Here is a 15044-nt window from a genome sequence, read left to right on the forward strand (position 1 = left end):
GGGTCCCGGTTTGCTCGGGTCCCCTATCCCGCGTGTTCCCAGGTCCCGCTTTGCTCGGGTGCTCGGTCCCGCGTGTTCCCGATCCCGCGTGTTCCCGATCCCGCGTGTCCCCGGTGCCGGCGCAGGGACCCCGCGGCGCCCCTCGCGCACGTGCAACCCCCCCCCCCCCCGCCCCGCTCCCCTTAAAGGGCCCGCACCGCCGCTCCCGCCGCCCGCTCCCCCCCCCCTCCGCAGCGCGGTGGGCCCGCCCGCCGGAGCACCCGCGCTCGCTCCCCCCCCTCCGCCCGGCGGTGGTTCGCTCCGCGGGGCGGGGCGCGGCGGCGGCTCCGCCCCCGACACGGGGCGCCGGTGGGAGCGGGGCGGGGAGGGCGGCGGGGCGGGGGGGGAGATAAGCGGCGCCGGGCGGCCGGGCGGCGCTGGATGGAGGCTCCCGCCCGCCGGGACGCCCGCCCCAGCCTGGAATGTCCTGGCGAGCCGCCGCCGCCGGCGAGCGGGACCGGCACCGGCACCAGCGGGACCGGGACCAGGGAGGGGGCGCGGCGCAGAGGTAACGAGCGCGCGCGCGCTTCCCGCCGCCGGCGCGCGAGTGATGGGGCGGGGGGGGGGGGGGGAGGCTCCCGGGAATCCTCACGGGGCTCCCGGGAATCCGAGCGGGGCTCCCGGGAATCCTCACGGGGCTCCCGGGAATCCGAGCGGGGCTCCCGCGGCTCCTCCGGCGCGCCCGCAGGTGTCGGCTCCCGTCGCCCCCCGCACGCCGCCCGGCTGCGCTCCCCGGTGCCGAGCGGGGCGAGCCCCCCGAGCCGCCGCCGCCGCCGCGCTCTGATTTACGGTCTGGTTTCTCCGCTTGAAGGAGGTGCCGCAGAGGGGCACATCCAGCCTTCTCGACCGCCTTAAGAGTGTTAGCCTCGGTGCTTTTAACCTGTAAAGGTCACTTTCCTCCGCAATTAGGGCGGTGGAAAGTCGGTCCCTGAGGCGGGAGGTGGTGTGCGATGCCCGAGGACTGCGGCTGTAAAGCATTCTGGCATCTTATCTCTAATTATTGCTGTTACTGCGTTAAGCTGCCTCCATCCTTAGAGCCACACGAATCTTGAATTTTAAATGATTTTAAATGATTTTCCCGTGCTTCGTCTGTCTCTTTGCCAAAAAAAAAAAAATATAAATTATACAGTTCCTGACTTCTAGTGGAAGAACTTTCCAGCCGTCTATCCCATACTTTCAATGCTGATGTTTTTTAAACCAAGAGAGACGTGTTTTTCGCTGCTGGGCAGAAAACAGGCAGTGTTTATTTTGCCCCCACCTCGCAACTGTGTAAAGGATTGGTGAAGGGGGTGAAGTGATGGCTCAATGTAGCTTTTTCTTTTTAATTATTATTTTACTGCTTTCCCCAGCTGTTTTGCTGCCTCTGGTCAGGAGTAGCTGTGCCGAGCCTGGGGCTGTAAAGCTGTCAGCTCTTGAGGGGCTGTTTACTCAGCAAGTTCTGTCTTTCACACATGCACCAGAAATACAGTTTACCAACCCAAACACCAGCCAGGGTTACCCAGGAGCGCGGAAACTTCGGTTGTTCAGGGTTTTATCCTCCGTGGCCCAGCATTTGCCTCGAACAAAGCAGGTAATCCCGGGGTGCTGCTGCCTGGAACCCGGAGGCTTCTCTGCTCATCTGGGAGTTTTGACAGTTGCGATTTATGGGATGTGCAGGAGAAAAAAGTGCTCTTGTGGTGGTGGTGGTTGCTGAGGGCGGCAGCCCGCTCCTTCTGTGTTACAAAAACTCGCGGCGAGCGTTTCCCGGCACGGTTTCTTGATGCTTTTCTGTTAAGCTCGATATTATTTGCCCTTAATTACGCCCGGCGTGCTTTTGTTCCCCCAAACTGAAACGGGCGGCGAGCGCCGCGTGTGAGTCGAACGCGTCCAAACCAAACCCTGCTCTTTCGAAGCAGTTGCAAACCTGTCTCGTGGGGAGGGCTTGATAATGAAGTGATTAGAGAGAAGTTAACATTTTTGTCCCGTTGTTACCCCCCACCCCTCCAAAAGAAGAGGGAAGCTTCTGCCTGGCTTGGTTCTGCATCTCTGAAAACCCGCAAGTTTATGGAGAAACCCATGACTTGCCCAAAGCTATTTAAAGTGGATTTACAGATAAAAGTACCAAGGTGGGATCCACTGGGTTACCTATTGTGTTAAAAGGGACTTTTCTTTTTTTTTTTTTTTTGTCTCCTCAAGGGGTAGGAAGTGAGATGGGCTCTGGTGTGGATTAGTAACTCACCCGAGGATGAGTGTGGTGACTTTGTCGCTTGGATTAATGTGATTTACACCCTTAAGCTGCCCCAAGTGCCCCTAAACAGCCATGCCTGTGTGTGCAAGGGGAAGTGTGGGAGGGCAAGCTCAGATACGCCACGGGAAGCAGCTTGCAGGGTTGGTTTTTGCCATCCTTCATGCAGTCTTGGTGATCTTTCATCCTTTTTCTGTGGTGGGACACCAGCTCTGCGTCCTTTGCCCACCAGCCCCTTGGGATGCTGGTGGTGGGGTTTGGTCCGAGGCCCCTCTGTGTGCTCCCTCTGCTGGCTTGCTGGGCTGCACTGGTGCTAAACTTTGTGGGTTTTACCCCAAAACTGAGGAGGGGGGTGAAAAAATGTGCAAGGAGAGGCCTGACTGTGCTGGGGTGAGTCCCTCCAGCACTTTCATTATCTCAAGGTGTGCTGTAAGCCCATAAACCGAGGCTCCTGCTTACTTTGGCTCGCTGGTGTGTCAGAGGAATAAGGCAGCTGTGCTCTGACTTCAGGTGATGTCACTTGAGGATTTTAACTGTCAGAGCTTAAAAATACCCTGGCTTGTTTAAAGACTGCTTCTGCAGATGTGGGGATGGGGGAGCAAGGCAGTGGATTGGCCCGTGTGAGCGCACAGCCGCTCCGGGGTCCGGCATCTCATAAATCCCCCTCTGCTGTCCCCCAGCAGACCTGCTCTGCCTGACGGGGCCTCGGGCGTGCCACCACTGTGACATTAATTGGTGGCTGCTGGAGGTAAGGCACGCTGCTCTGAAGTGTAAGACCAGCAAGGCTTCGGTGCCGAAAAGCTAACTGCGAGGCGTGTGATGAGTAAATAATTTTGGGAATGAAGCTGCTCTCTGATGCGATGGTACGGTCAGCAGCGCCTTCTCCCACGTGGCTGTTGGGGTTGTTGGTGTGACTGGGTGTGTGAAGGACCAGCTGCTGTGATTTTGGGTTGTTTGCAGGGCTGGGTGTGAGGGGCTGTGGGTTCTGAGGTGTTTGTACGTGCACGTGTCTCTCTTTGCTGCACAACAGGCTTTGTGGAAAAGGTTGATGCAGGTCGTGTGAGCTATTTCTGATTCTGTATGAGAAAAGGCATTGAACTTCACATGGCTTTCCTGTATCTCCCACTAAACCCACTTTTCACACCTTCTCCAAGAGTTCCTTTACCTCTTCTCATTTTGCCAGGCCTCTTAGCCTGTGCTGGGAAACCTCCTACTGTGCATTCTTGCTCATTCCCGTGCCCACAGTTGTGACTCCTGAGGGGTTTCATTGCTGTGCTCTGCTCTTGGCACACAGTCTTAAGCAAAACAACATGGGAATGGTGGTGAACCTGCTGCCGAACCTGGTTCCACGAGGCTTTGAAACCTTTGATTTAGTCCCAGAAGCCCTGAGACCTGAGCGGGTCTTCACCCCCAAAGCTGCTGGGATCGGGTTATCTCAGGTGATGTCTCCTATGGAGCCGCTTCCAATCGGCATCTGGGAAATTGACTGAACGAGTTTCGTTTGGCAACATTTTATTTGTTTATAAATACAAGTTACTCGATGTACTGTAAACTTGAGCTGTGTGTGTGTAGAGTCAGGTTTTTGTCTCCTACTTTGCTTATGATCTCTTAACTAGTGAGGGGCTCCCTTGAGCCGAGCCCTGCCCCTTCCTTGCTGCAGTGGTTTGCTGTCAGTTCTCTGGTTTTTGGGGTTTCAATGGGCTGGGGAGCTTCAGAGCCAGTTCCTGTCTGCAGCTGGGGTGAGCAAGAAACCTTGTGTCAAGTGGAATTGGTCAAATTTCCTCTTTAAATGGGAATTTGCAGCTTGCCCTGCAATTCTGACTCTTAAACTGGTACATGGGCAACAAACTGGGTTGTCTGTCTGCTATTTTTGCTATTCTGAGCTATTTTGTTAACAGGTGAGCTGGTACTCAGTCTGTTCTTCAGGCATTTTTCTTTTTCTGCTCCCTTTCTGCTCTCCTGGAGGCCTCCCTGAGCAAACCCTGCTATTGTGTGTCCCTTTCTCCTACAACACTTGCTCTGGGATGGTGTTTGTCCTTGGTAAAATAAGCAAAAACCTCTTTTCTGTATTACTTTGGCTGGCAAGAGGTCTCCAGCTACCCTGGCTCAAGAATTTCTAGACAAGATAGTTTCTCTGTGTGTGTGTACGTATATATATATAAACTTTTTTTGAGTTGAGTGTTCTTCCAGTAATTTCCTTGGTAGATGGCTCAGTAAAACTTCCAGGGCTGAGTGTGTCAGAGTTTTCCACTCACTTTCCCCAGCTCACTTTTCCCTTTCCGGTGGGGATGATGATTCTCCAGTGACAGTGATCACTTTAGGGGAAATGCTTGTTCAGCCCTGTGAGGGATTGAGCCTTGTGCATCGAGACCACCTGCCTTTCCCATTAAGCCCCTGCTTGCTCTTTCTGTGCGTGAAATATCTGCTGTCTTTCAACAGGAGGGAAAACAATCATGTAAGGTGGGTTGTTTTCCCATTTCCCATACCTATGAGATGTCTTGAAGCTCTTCTAGCCAGGTGGGATTCTGCTTTTTTCTTTTTTTTTTTTCCCCTTTTTTCCCCCCTCCCCGGTTCCTTGGGCGCAGTTTCACGTTACAGCTCCATCTGAGGACTCGCTGCTGCAGGAGGTGGCAGGTACATTCCTGCCTCTTCCCCTGCTGTGGGAATCCAGCAGTGGAGCAGCCGCAGGGGAGTGACTCCAGCTAACCCTTCAAAAAAAAAAAAAGGAAAAAAAAAAAAAGAAAAAATACCCAAGCCCCAAACTTTCCTGGATCTTGCCCCGCAGTTAGAGTTGGTAAATCTTCCACTCGGATGACTGGGGAGGCCCCGGGGGGCTGGGGGCGAGGGGGAGATGGCCCCTTTTGGCAGCAGCAGCTTTTCAATTGGCTTTGCTGTCTTCTAAACCTGCTCGCTCTGCTGCCGAGCCGAGGGCCGGGTGCCCTCCATCTCCTGCCTCTGGAAATGCCCAGCTGAACCGGTTCAGCTCGTGGAAACGGCAAGGAAAAAGGATAAAATCGCCCCCCCCAAAGCCCGGAGCGAGCGAGGCCAGCTCGGCTGGGATGTTCCCTCCGCCTGGCAGCGGGAGGGAACTGGGGCGGGGAAGGGAGACCGTCCCTCTGGCAGCGGCCGGGAGGCTGAGCTGAAAGGTGAAACCGCACCCTCGGCCTCACCTGTCTGCCTGATCGTGCCTTTGATTTATACCCCGGGTTCTGCTGTTTAGCTTTCCCCGCAGACTCCAACCATTGCATCTGATAACGAACCAAGTGGTTGAGCCTTATTTGTTTAATTCAAAGAGGAGTTTAATATTTCCTACCTGGCAGCGTGCGGAGGCTCTGCCTCGCAGCCCGTGGTTTTCCTTGCAGGGAACCTGTAAAGTGCCAAGACAAGGGAGAAAGGGCTCGAGCTGTGAGCAGCCCCTTGTTGGAACAGTCTTGGCAAAGAGGCCAGGCACCACTAGTTTACATTTCTGGGGGTGTTTTGTCTCTGCAAAGGTGGCTGAGGTTTGTGCTGCCTGTGAAGTGTTGTTCCCTTCCAGCTCACCTTCCATGTGCTGGTGAACCCCGGGTGCTCATGGAAGGGAGCTGTGGGGACCTTCTTGGCCCACCTTAATCTTAAATGAAGAACAGATGGGTCCCAAATGCCTCTATAATCACACTACAGCATCTGATGGAGCACTGAAGGACAAGCAGGTGCTGGAGATGTTCAACCTCCTGGAATTTTATTTTGTGTAGGCACCTTGTGTTGGAGACAGCCTGCTCTAGCTGGAGATGCTCCTGTTCCTGGAGGGGCCTGGCACCAGGGGTTTCCTTTCCCAGTCCTCAGTGAGTAAAACCAAGCATTTATCTGGGTAAAAGGCTTCGCTCTAAAGAATCTTACAAGAAAATAATCTTTTTTTCCGTGCCACTTTGGAAGGTAACCCCCAGGTGACTGTTATTCTGCTGGGGAACAGCAGAAGGGGACAATGTGGCCCCTTCTGAAACAAACTGAAGGTGTTTGTTCCAAGTTGAAATCCCCTGCTTGCTGCCAGGTTGACCCAACTAAAGTTACTGTGATCAGGTGGTATGTTTTCGGTTTTAAATATTTTTCCTTCTTTTTTTTTTTTCTTTTTTTTTTTTGCTTGTTGTTAGTTGAGAGCTGATAGATCGGCCCAAATAAGGCCATGAGAAAGGCTGGCCATTTCCAGGAGGATCCACAGACAGTCAGTGCATGACTTGTTGCCTTTATCTCTGAGATCAGGAGATTCCTTTGCAGTGATGGATTAATCCACTCCTGAGTGAATAATATAACCGAGAACAAGTAGGAGCCAGCGCTCCAAACAGATGATTTGTTCAGTACGTGTGTGCCTCCCTTCCCCTCCCCCTCTGAAAAGTGTCTTTCTTCACCGTTTCATTCAGCCTGTTGAAACCTCTCAGCAACCTGTGCCTGCGCCAGCCCCCGGCCCGACGGAGGGTGAGGATGGGGCTGTGCCAAAGGCCTCTGCTCCCAGGTGCAGGAGCAGATAAACCACAGCCCCAACGAGCCCAGGATGGAGAGGAGGTGCCCGTGGGCTGCTGGGGCTGTGTTGTCACCTGTCTGCACGTTTCCCTCACTGTAGGTAGAGGTGTTGATGCTGGCACCTGCCCAGGGTGAGCTCGCAGGGCTCCGGTCCCTCGGCAGCCATGGCTGTGCCCCAACATGAGGCAGCGGGCTCTTTGTCTGGGAAAAGTTGTGTGTATGGGAACTGGAACATTGGGGTTGGGGGAGTGAACTCACTGGGCACAGGGGGATGGCAGTGGATGGCTTCAAACAGGAATATGATGTTTAGGAAGATGGTTCTTCAGTTGTGCCAGGGTGGATCTGCCAGGCTGGTACCTCACTGGCAGAGCCACAGCCCCTGGAGCTGCTCGGGAGTGTCCTGGAGCTGTGCACCAAAGGCCTCCCAGTGACAGTCCTTGTTAGCACACATCCAGTAGGGTGCAAGGCCGGGAAGGGAGTTGCACAGCTACGAGCAATGGAATTCATGTAGCAAAATCGATTATCATCCCCATGGATATATTGGAATAACTCTTTGGCAGCTCACAGGCTGTGTCTTCTTGTTTTAACATCTTGGAACGCATCAAGGGCTGGTCCTGTTGAGAGGCTCAAACAGGCTGTGAGGGTGTGAGATGCCTGGGGAGATCCTCCCTCTTCTTGGGGCCCCCCAAGGCTGTCACAGCCCTACTGGGAAAAGCTCCAATAGCTCAAAGTCAGGTTGGTGAAAGTCCCCAGCTTTGGCTTTCCTTGTGTCATGAGTGCTGGTAGCCTTGCCTTGATCCCATGCACTTGGCCTATGGGATTGGAAGCACTAGTGGAAGCTTTCAGCTGGATTTTGGAGAATTTCTGTGCTGCGTGGGGCAAAGGCAACATCTTTAAAATGGCATTTTCCCTTTGGAGAATGGGCTTTGCTGCTGTTGGCTGTAGGTAGTTTCTGGGAGCTGAGGAGTTTTGCTGCGTAATGTTCCAACTCCATGTAGATTAAATGCATTGTGGAGTCAAACTAAACAATAGCATGTGGTTTTCCTTTGTTCCCCCCTTCCCCACGATAAGAGTTCACAAAAGTTCCCGAATTAGGGCTCTGTGTGCATGTGCTGGAGCGTAGGCTCGGATTTTCATAAAGCTTGCTGAGGGCTGTTACTGCCGAGGAACTGCTCACGTTTGCGATCCCTCCGGGAAACCTCTTTGTTTCTCAGGAGCCTTTTCCGAAGGTGTGTTCCAGTGTAACACTCAGTTACTTGTTGCCTTAAATACTTTGCAGTGACAGTGTATCACAGCTTGATGGAGATTTGAGACTCCTCTAATAAAATGCAAGGGAAGGAGGAAAACCCCGAGGGTTTTTTGGAACAGAAGATGTTTTCTGTTCCTGCCACTAATCTCTGTTGCAGAATGAAGTAGGAATGTATACTTTAAATCTTTGTCAGGGTGTAGAAGGAAGCTGGCAACGGATGTAATCAAAAATGTTATTATCAAAACTCTCTAAATATGTTGAAATTTCAAGCTTAATGATATAATTTTAAATGCAGCTATTCAGACTGAGGCATGTTTTTGGGGTGCAGATTGCACTTCCAAATTGCTGTGTGTTGGGATGGGCCAGAGAGGAGTTAGGAACAGATGGTGGGTACTGCAGAGGTGTGGCTGGAGTCTTTTCAGCCCTCTCATCTCCAGAGCACTGGTAAATTGGGGCATGCTTTTCTAAATTATTGGCTTTGGGGCTGAGCACTTTAAAAATGGTCTCCATTTCCAAGTTAGCATTTTTCCTAATTAGTGCATTTCTCATGGCTTGTAAGTAACTGGCACACGTGGAAAGTGTGTGTGTGTGTGTTCAGAGTTTGTCTGAAACAGCTCTGGGCACAGCAAAACACAAGGAAGCCACACCAGAATCAATGCACAGTAGCACAGACTCAACCCAGTGCAACAGGAGACAGAAAGCTTCCAGCCTTAAACTGCTTGGAATAAGGGAACTGGGAGTAACCTTCACCCTTCTGACCGTTCCTTGAGCGGAGAGGCTGCAGGTTGAGGACACAGGAGAAGCTGAAGTCCTTCTCCGAGCCAAAGGTGTGAAGCTGTTTATTTTCACTGGGGCAATGTATATATTGCAGGAGGCAGATGCTTGCCTGCTCAGCCCAAGCACTCGCTGCCTCTCTGGGCTCTGGCGAGTGTACAAGTGTTGTCCCTTCTAATCCCTCAACATTAAACAGTCCAGGCACCTTTCCCTGGCTGAGCCTGGGACTGCTTTACAAAACACACAGAGAGAAGCCAACAAAAAAGAAACATTTGCTTTCTTTGCCAAGTTTAAATGAAGAGTAATGCCGTGGTGCTGCTTAATCTTGTTTTTCTTGCTATCTGATGGATGCTAACGTGGGATGGAATCAATCCCGGCAGCCGGTTATCTTTGCAGGGCCTCCGTGTTGCTGAGCTCGGCATTAAAGTCTTGTGGGGGAGTTGATGTGCTATGAGGAGTCTGGAACCTTCTTCCTGCGTGGCAAAGCCACAGCAGCGGTTTCCCATCTTCCTTTGGGGAGGTTTCTCACGGAATTGCCGGTCTGCCGTTGGACATCCGAACAGAAACCCCGTTCGGCAGAGCAGGATGTGTCTGTGCGAGTGAGAACAGGGCACAGTCAGGTGAACCTGGCGGAAACTTCTCCCCGGTCCCCGTGATGAAACTTTAACTCCTTTCCTATCAGTTGCTCGTGTTCGAACTGGTTCTGCTGGGAACAGCTGCCGTGGCCCCGATCCTCGGGAGGAGGTTTGGGCTCTGACTCACGGCCTGGTGCTGCCCCAGGCAGGGGTCTCTGCTGCTGGCAGGGCTGAGCTGGCACTGCAGCAGCGGCTCAGAGCTCGGCTGCAGTGCGTGAGGCAGCAGGGCTGGAGCAGAGGAACCCTTGGGCCACAGCTTCGTGGTCACTGCTGCCTCCCTGCTCTGGATCGAGGCTCTCCTTCGGCTCCGCTGGCACGAGGAAGGAGGCGGGAAGCTACGGCCGGTGCTCAGTTGCGCAACACGGCTGAGCAAATCCAACCCAAAGCCTCCCTCTCCTTCCCCCCCCCGTGTTCCACTGCCCCTCTCCTCGCCTGGGAGCCCGGTCGATTTGTTGTAGCAAACCTGGCCTGCCCAACGCGACTTTCTCATTTATTTTTCTGCCTAGCTGCTGCTTTTATCTGGGCCCGAGGCGAAGGGGCTTGTTTTGCTAAGGAGTATTGTCAGTCGTGTCAGGATTCCTTCCCTCGAGGTGAAGAAGCGCAGAAGTGTGTGTTTGCCGGAGAGTTTGGACTTCAGTTTTGAAACCAGGTTTGGTCTTTCGAGTGTGGGGGGAAGGGAGGGGAGAAGAGCAGTAAAACTGAATTACTGTAAGGCTGGAGGATGGATTGTGCACAGGCTTGTTTCAGTCGGGGGAGGAAAGACCGGGGTCTTTCCTGCTCTCTCCCTCAGCTGTCCCTGGTTAACCAGTTTGATTTTAATAAGCACTGTTCTGCCTGGAGCCTGGGTCCAGCAGCAGGGAGTGTTGGCATTGCCTGGGATAGCATGTGGACGTAACAGGAGGGGAAGCAGTGATCTGGAGTGGAGGGCAGCACTTTTGTTTAGCAAACAGAGTCCAAATGGGTCTGTTGCTCCGTTTTGTGCCCCATTCCAGCCGTCTGCAGGCCCAGTGAATTCTGGAGGTGACTAACGACTGTAACACAGGCTTGGCTCTCCGGTTCCAGCGCGCCTCCCATATCCTGCAGCCATGAGTTCACAGGCTCCTAATTGCCTATGATGTAAGACAGCAGTAGATGAGGTTGCTATAAATTCTGGCTGCAGGTGTGGATTTAATGGTTGTGCTTCCCTTTAAGGGCTCACGGATAGCATGGATCCCTGCAAGTTACAACAGCCCGAGTTGGACTCGGGCTAAGGCAGCTAAAAGAGCCCATTTGTCTGCGTTTTTTAGAGCTGTTGCTTGCTGGAGGCTACCAAAGGACGAGGTGTCAGCGTTCATCTGGAATCACCTCAGGAATGAGCCCGCTGTCCTCTAGCAGAGCTCAGCCATGGTTCCAATTCTTTTCATCAACCTTCTCCCACAGCAAAACTTCCCAGGCACGGGAGTGCTGCTGGAAGTGGACCTTTAGGCAGCCTGTGTGGACACAAGGGCCTTTGTCTGAGTCTGACAGGTTTTTTTTTTTTGATGACCAGAACAAGCCTGTGGTTCTAGTCTTTTCTACTTTTTTTTTTTTTGAATTCATGCTTAATTCTGATTATAGGACCCATGAAGATATAATCATGGGTGATTGTCCTTGACATGCAAAATGCAGGCTTTTTGGAGGGGAAAAGACACCCCCTGGGGCAATAGTGCAGCTTGCTGTGGTGTGTGCACCTGTAGCTCGGGTAATTAGGCCAGCGAGTTCCCCTGCTCCCTTGAGAAAATGGGCATGGCTCACTTGGAGTAGGGTTTTGTATATTTTTCTTCATTTTTACGCACATTCTTGCAGTCCAGGGTTTATTAAACATACTGGGGTGGTGCTTCATGAGTCAGTCTGAGGCCTCACGCTGTTCAAGTGCAAAGTTCCCGTTCTTGGATGTCCTTTCCCAGCCCCTCCTTTGGGCCGGTGCTCCAGGACTGCGAGGGGAGCTGAAACTGCTCCCTCATCCAGGTGAAAACCGAATCTCATTTTTTCTCTGGCTGAGTTTTCAGCTGGGTCTGCCAGCAGCTCTGACTCACTCGCTGGCCGCGGGATCCTCGGTGCAGATTGGAGAATGCAAGCCAGGTCCTGAAGGAAGGTGTTGCTGCCCTCCTCGGCAGCGGCCTCTCTTTAAATTGGCTGAAAAGCTGGTTACGAAATCCCGTTCTCGGTTAAAAATCAGAGTTGGAAAAGCAAAGCAGGCGCCTCGCTCCGAGGCTCGGGCCAGCCCTGGGGAAGGAGCAGGGAGGGGGTGTTGGCAGAAGGACCCTTGGAGACACGGCTGAAGGGGAGCAGGGCTGTCACAGGTGTCTGTAGGTATTCATGTGCAGCGCAGGCTGCACAGGTGTGGAGCTGAATGTGGGGAAGAAAACGGGAGTAAGAGGTGAAGCACTGCCTGGGCAGGAGATAAGGAGAAGGGGGGAGGTCTGGGGGGCCTCAAAGAGCAAAGGGTGAGAACTTTGTATGTATTTGGCCTACAGTTACTGCGATGGAACTGTTAAACTAATGATACCCTCAGCTCCCTTGGGGGCTGAAAGCCCTGATTTAGGCATTTAAGCATAATTGCAGCCCAGCAGAACTGTATATCAGGCTAATGCTCTGTTCTCTTGCTTCCCCCGAGGCCAGAGGAGGCAGGAACCATTCCCACTTCATTAGCGTGGCAGCAGGGGGACTGTCTCAGCTCTTTTGCTGAAGTTAATAATAAAATTAACCTAATTGTTATGCCTGTTTGTGGGGAAGAAAGTGTGGCTTCTGTGGTGATTTATTTATTTTTCTCCTGATGTCTGTCTTGCTGGATGGGAACCCCAGGTCTCCCCCCTCAGAGCAGGGACGTGTGTGTCGGGAGCAGACTCGTGACTTTTGTGTTTTTCGGAGTGTTTTTGGCTGTGTGTGCCGAGGCACAGTACACAAACTGTTAAATTTCCTTCCCCAGGCTCCCCCAAATCCATTTCTCCAGTCCATGCCAAAGCATGCGTTCTTCTATCAAGACCATATGTACGCCAAGACCGAGGTTCTAAAGTCAAGGTGTTTTTGAAATATTGGAGTGCAAATTAAGGATCTGAGTAATCTTAACTGTCTTCTTTAAAAAAAAAAAAAAAATTCTCTATCAGCCTCACATATAACTCAAAGGATTAATGGAAAGCTAAACTTTGATCCGAGTCCAACAGCTGATACCAACCGTGAGACTTTCCAGGCCTGAAAGCAAAATAGAAAAATCCAGTGAAAAAGATCTGGTGCTCCATCTTTGAGGCATGCAGCCTCTTGGCCATGCTTTGGGCTAATACTGCTATTTTTTACTTAACCTCTTCTTGTGTCACCTCTGTGCTGTGCCACTGGACCTTACCTGTAACAGGTTGAGTAAATTACTGACATTATTTAGGGTGTGTAGGAAACACATCTGCCTGATTATTGAGGAAGGCCATCAGGGCTTGGGAGTCCCCTGTCCTTGCTGGGACTCAGTCACTGGTTTGCTCAGCACTGTTTGTTTTTCCTGCCATCTGCCACCCGAGCAAACACTCGTTCTATATTTTGACAAAAATAGCAACTTTTAGGTCTTTAAGGTCCCTTCCAACCCAAGCCATTCTATGAAAATTAGAGTGCTATTAGTGCTACACAATTGATAAAGGATTTTAGCCCCCAAAATTGCTCTTGGGATTCATCCCTGATTCATGGGGGGTTTAAATCATCTGGAGCAAGAAAAAAGATCCATGCGAGGCTGCTTATAAAAATAAATGTTGCATTAAAAGGAGTAAAAATACCAATTGAATCATTAAGTGGGAATCCACTTAGGAAACACTTGGATGTGACTTAGCACTGATGGATTTGGGTGCCAGGCATGGGTCTAGGCAAAAAAAGTGGAGGCATTAATGAAATCCAAGCTGAGGGTTGCAAAGGTTGAGCAACTGTAATTTTTCTCCCTTTATTCAGGAGATCCTTATCCTTCTGATAAGGATCTGGAAGGTGCACTTTCATTTGTTTAAAGTGTAATAAATAAATATGAACAGAACATCAAAGGATGCTTTTTCTTGTAATTTTTAACTGCCTCCCCAGTCGGGGTGTTTCTGTGAACGCCTCGGAGGGCATTTGGCCCATTCGTGTCTCTCACACTTGGTTTATGGGGTCACTGTCAGCAAGCTGGTTTTTGTAGGGTTTTCCCTTTCAGATTGTTTTTTTGGGGGATGGAGAAACTCCCAGGCGTGCAGGACTGCTCGGCAGAGTTCAGCGCGTTCCCTAAAAGCGCCCGCAAAATCCCTTTGAAGAACATAATTTTATTACTTACACCCATGAAATCCTCTCTTTGGTGATGCCATAATTCCAACACAAATGCCTAATTACGGTGGTTTTTCTTTTACAGAATCCCCAACCCTCCTGTAACCGCCTGGCTCCTTATCTCCAGCGCTCGGCTTCCTGTGATTTAGTAACGCGCAGGCTGCAGCTCCAGAGGTGGAGAAGAGTAAAACGGGAGCGCCTGAATTTTTTTTCTTGCCCGAGCTGTGATTACAGCCCTGGCGTTTCCCGGTGCTCCAGCCCTCTCTTCGAAGCGTAATTAGGAACACATTGATTCTTATTGCAGCTGGCAGCTGCTCGCTATTGCCTTTTTCAGCTTCTGACCCCCATAGTCCCGCTGACCTTTCCTGGGGTTAGTCGTAGGCCCTTTTCATTGTGATGGGCTCGAAGTGGCTCATGTGGAGTTGATTATTTCCTTGCTTGTCTGGCCTTTTTGGTGCCATAACTCCAAGTCACTTCCATTTTCTTCCCCTGCTTTTGGCTGACCACAGTGAAAGGAAATGCTTTTGCTGGCGACAGGATCGGTTTGCACGCTTGACTGACTCGATTGAGACCCTGAAAAGGGGGGGAGGGGGAGGGTAATGAACACTGTAGGTGCTGCATTTGCTTTTTAAAGGTTGATGTTAATGATTGAGTGGTCATTAAGCATTCATAAAAACGGGGGGCTTCGGCCGGCTCCGTGTCCTCTTGGCAATCTCAAACCCGCGGGTTGGCATCAAACATCCCCCCGCCCCATCCTCGACGGCAGCGGAGCCACACGGGGCAGGTCTGCGGCGTGTGGCGAGCCCGCCGCTGTCAAACAGCTCGGGAATACCTCGAGGTTCTCCCGGCCACTGGAAGACTCCGGGAATAAACCTGGGAGGTTGTTCCGTGAGGCCGCCGGGCGGGCTGCCGGTTGCTCCCGGGCTGTAACCCGCTCCTCCCAGCCCAGAAAGCTAATGAAGTCTATGTGCCAGCTGTTACACTCATTTTGCCAGACCCCAGGAGGACGGCATGAAGACAGTCAGTGATCAAAGGCTCTGGAGATCACTGAGGAGCCGAGCGGCAGGAATGTCTGATTGCTTTCTCTTGGAATGCCACAGGCTTCAATACCTCCTTTTTTTCCTTTTTTTTTTTTTTTTTTTTTTTTTTTAAGGTGTCTTGGTGTGAGATTTAATGATCTAACTCGGGCTTGCTCCTGCTAAAGCCAGAGTGTTTTAGTTAATTTTGGGGGAATTTGTTTGCTCTAAATTTAGGTGGTTTGAAAACCTGTGACTTTTCTTGTACTGGTGGCAAGTTAAAAAGGCATTTTTCTTGGTAACTAATGGGTGACCTAGGGAAAAAAAAC

The 15044-nt window shown here is 51.7% G+C and overlaps 1 protein-coding gene across 2 annotated transcripts in view; it reads left to right on the forward strand.

Annotated features, from left to right (window-relative positions):
• The first annotated feature begins 351 nt into the window (after nt 1–351).
• Nucleotides 352–15044, forward strand: part of CDON (cell adhesion associated, oncogene regulated) — a 55883-nt gene continuing 41190 nt past the window's right edge. For both annotated transcript variants that reach the window (XM_051812590.1, XM_051812589.1), the window contains exon 1: nt 352–547. The gene's annotated coding sequence lies outside the window, so the exon portion shown is untranslated. The remainder of the gene's footprint in view (nt 548–15044) is intronic.

The sequence above is a fragment of the Manacus candei genome, unplaced genomic scaffold, assembly GCF_025592945.1.
Source record: "Manacus candei isolate 608988 ecotype Guabito, Panama unplaced genomic scaffold, ASM2559294v1 h1tg000086l, whole genome shotgun sequence".
In the NCBI taxonomy this organism is placed as follows: domain Eukaryota; kingdom Metazoa; phylum Chordata; class Aves; order Passeriformes; family Pipridae; genus Manacus; species Manacus candei.